Below are 3,927 nucleotides of genomic sequence, written 5' to 3'. Positions count from 1 at the left end.
ATGACGTGAAGGGGGGGGGGGGGGACAATTTTTTTCTAAAAATATATTTTTTTGGTACAACTCATGGGGACGCGTGGACCCCACACTTACGGTGTCCATCCCTGATTATGGCTCCTGTATTTACTCATCTGAATTGTTTTAGGTTAGGCACAGAAGGGCGATATTCCATAAAAGTTTATTTTTGGCTGATTAGGTCTCTTGTAGATCCTACGTCAACTTACAGCATTATCGTTCGCGGTCCTTTGCAGTTTTCACGTCTACTTTATTTTTTGGGGCCGTAGGTCTTTACAGATCCGATATGCTGTGCCTTTTAAGCATGGTTTTGTCCATGCGTTTCAATGTTAAGATGGTTTTGGCCATCTACATTCAGTTGACTTTGCGAGACAGGAATTCGATGCTTTGTCTGCTTTCTCCCTGAGGCACGTGGTGTGGCAACGCGTGATTCGGGGAGCGGGCAGGTTCAAAGTACGAAACTTGATAGGACATGGGTTTTGTTGCATTTTATTTGAGCTGGCTCTGTCGCTGGTTTCATATAGAACTGCTACACCGTGCTGACGAGTTCCAATAAGAACGAAACAGCTGTCCACGGTTGCAGCCCTGTTTTGTCGGTTTCTGTCGGGTTGTTGTCTCGCAAAGTCAACTCTTTCACGTAGTATCAGCCTTGCAGTTTGTGTTACAGTTTATTTTTGGCTGATTAGGTCTCTTGTAGATCCTACGTCAACTTACAGCATTATCGTTCGCGGTCCTTTGCAGTTTTCACGTCTACATAAAAAAAACCTCAAAATGTTTTTGCGGGTTTTTAGTTTGTTTTGTAGTGCCGACACTCTTTCGCGGAGGTTGACTTCTGAAAGAGTTTTATTTTAAGGTTATCGAGGTAACCTTTGTCGCGTTATCTCTGTTCGAATTAAGAAATGTTTTCTTCAAATGTGTTTTTGAAGATTTTGTTCTGAGAAGTCTTGACACTTCGCCTTCGATATAGCCTGTATTGGAAAGTTTCTGTCGGTTTGAAGTGCGTGTGCACTTCAAGAATAGATTCTTTTTTTTTTTTTAATCTTTCGCATCTCAGACAAGTATATTTAGTTGTTTCGAAACAAGAAGAACAACCACATTCCTCTTTTCCCGCCATCTTGTTCTGAATGAAGTCCTTTGTGCACATGCCAAGTCGATGGAATGCACAGACCTCTGGGATAGATATAATTTATATAATTTATACGTAACGTATGCATTTGGTTCGGCACATGAAAAGTTCGACGTCTGAATCGAAGTCGAACTTTTGCCGTTCTATTCGACTAGCGCAGTCGAATAGAACGGCGGGTCGACCCAAATGCAAGTCTGTCGATCCTAACTGATTCATACGTCGATCTTTACATGAGCCGAACTAAATGATTAGGTTCGGCTCATGTAAAGTTCGACGTATGAACCGGGCCTAAGTACTCAGTAGGCTTCGGGGCCGTGGATGCTGCAGTCGAACACAGTCTGAAAGGCTGAAAACGTTGGTGAAAATAAAATTAAGCACCTTTACCCCACAGATGTTTTCCTGGAGCACTAAGGGGAATATATCAAGTGGACTTAAATCAGTTTTTAGCATTTCAAGTTTTCACGGACAAAATAGAAGAAGCAATCTTTTTCCATTCTTTGGTCATCTGTCGGTATAAATACTGAAATATTTATACATTTGGGTTTCAGGCTTTGGATACCAACATGTCTTTCAGCTTTTTAAAGTAGTACTAAAATAGATTACACCGCCCCTTTATCTACCATTACACGGGATATCCTCGGTATATTAAATTATCTTCAAACAGGATGTCCGTTCTTGCTTCTCTCGCATGTGCCAAGTTCTCTTTCCCGCCTATCTCCAAAGGAAACAATTTAAACAGTCAAAGGAGATGGAAAAGAAAGTGATAAAAATACCACCCACCTCAAATTATTTTAGGTGGGTGGTATTTTAATTGCCGAGTGCGCTCTTGCTGGTGCCTTATTCGTGATGCACACTTGAACAAATGCTATAAATTGCCTTGCCAAGTAACCTCATATGGCCAAATTAAAGTTTTCCTTCCTTTCTTAGGTTAATTGATTTCATCCCTCTTGGAATGGCAATGTTGTACAGACAAAACTGATAATCTTCTACAAAAACAAAACACAGGAATCTCACTTCAATTTTCTTCTAGGTGTAACAACAGAAAACATATCCGCTTAAATGTCAGTTATATTTTATTTGCTCTCGACATAAAGTACCGAACTGTGCCTGTCTTATATATATATGATGATATTATTATTATTATTTGGGAGACAGTACAGTTTGGCTTCTTGACTCAACCCTTATCTTTACTACGCAGCTATATGGTACCATTTTACCTCAGTGAACTCAATATCTTTTTCCTTTCTGCCTTTTTTTATTTTTTAATTTCATACTTTTTGCTTCGTATTAGTAGTCTTACCTCTGACAAATGTGTCTCGTTTTTGCACCATCTCTTCTGAAAAGAGAAAATTGAATTCTTAAAACCTTTAAGAAAGGAAGACTGTATGAACTTCCTTTCAAGGAGGTGTTTCATAACACATTATATTCAATCAACCTGATACTGTATTTACCTTTGGCTTCAACAGCAACACAAACCATCCAAATAACCAAGATGGTTAAGATCACAGCTGCAGTCTTCATTGCAGTCTTCACCCGAGTTGTAGATCCTTTTGACTTTTCTTCACCGTTTCACGGTCTTAGATACTTGTAAGACTTTTCTTGTTTCTAGAATATTTATTAGATAACCTGATAAATTATGTACGAGTATTTTCGATCGTATTATTTGCTTTGGAATTCCTTTCCTGCTTTTTTGTTGTATAAAATACTCAAATCGTCTTTCTTTTCATGCAACTAGTCAACCCTTCAACCCTGATACTTATAATTCTTAAACTTTCCGTAGTTTCTTTTGTAGTTCCATTAGTCAAGCTAATCTTTACTAGCCACAGGTATTGCTGAGGGCATTGCTCATATTTAATTGCCTGTTTTAGTTAACCAAAACTGGATCCAATAATCATTGGTTCTCGCTTGTTACTTATTAATATTTAAACATTGTTCTCAAACAGTTACTCCAGGCATTAACGAAACTCTTTCCAGTGATACAGGTATTGCCGGGGGAAACTTTCTGTTCTACCTTTTTCTATTTGTGTTATTTCCCAACCAAATTACCATCCGGTTAATTATGAACCAAAGCCATCCTCCCTATAGACCTTTATAACGGTTAAGTATTATGTACGTTTGGTGATGCGACCTAAAGCCAACGACACACTTGGCGATTTTATACGCTGATCGCGACGAATTCGACGGTCACCGATTGATGCGGGTAAACTTGCCGATTTTTTTCGCCGATGGCGGCGATGTGGCAGTTTTGAAAAGGCATGTGATAAAATCGCCCCACCTGATGGGCTGGCTTTACTGACGATTCGCAGCAATGACCGTAGAAATCGCTAGGCTCGATTTCCGCCGCTCCTTCGGGTCCGGCTTTCCTAACAGCGGATGGTAATCGAGCCTAAGAAATCGCGGGAAGGAGCACAGTTGGCGAATGCCGGCGAATTTAATCTCCGATATCTGACATGCGCGGCATTCGGCGAAAATCACAATCGCTGCACAGGGCACACCTGGCGATTTTCGCCGATCGGCGTATAAAATCGCCAAGTGTGTCGCTGGCTTTAAGCAGCGACGACAACGACGCCAGCGAGAACGTCAGGAAACAATAGTTTTAATTAGCAAAACATTGGCTCTACCCGTGCGTTATAAACTTTGGTACATTTCTTTGTCCTCCTCTGCAAAACAACGACATGAAATGACCACAATCAAGGTTTAATGGAAAACGTGAACGCGTGATGATTAATTTTTCGGGGCTTTCTCTTTCTGGGCTGGGTTGTTCGAAAGCCCTGATTAACGCTAATGTA

General features: G+C 40.4%; 1 long non-coding RNA gene across 2 annotated transcripts in view; it reads right to left on the bottom strand.

Moving 5' to 3' along the window:
* LOC146486947 (uncharacterized) overlaps positions 1-2,854 on the bottom strand; it is a 4,132-nt gene extending 1,278 nt beyond the window's left edge. Inside the window, exons 1-2 of one of the 2 annotated variants that reach the window (XR_014858282.1) lie at positions 2,590-2,854; positions 2,439-2,471 (exon numbers count right to left, since the gene is read on the bottom strand). This is a non-coding gene — a long non-coding RNA (uncharacterized LOC146486947). Of the gene's footprint in view, positions 1-2,438; positions 2,475-2,589 lie in introns of both variants that reach the window. The other variant, XR_014858281.1, reaches the window with a different exon arrangement.
* Between the last annotated feature and the right edge of the window lie 1,073 nt (positions 2,855-3,927).

Source organism: Pavona decussata, unplaced genomic scaffold (assembly GCF_977016875.1).
Source record: "Pavona decussata unplaced genomic scaffold, jaPavDecu1.1 SCAFFOLD_19, whole genome shotgun sequence".
NCBI classification, from domain to species: domain Eukaryota; kingdom Metazoa; phylum Cnidaria; class Anthozoa; order Scleractinia; family Agariciidae; genus Pavona; species Pavona decussata.
Note: the sequence above shows the minus strand (reverse complement) of the source record. Positions and strands in the feature narration are given on the sequence as shown.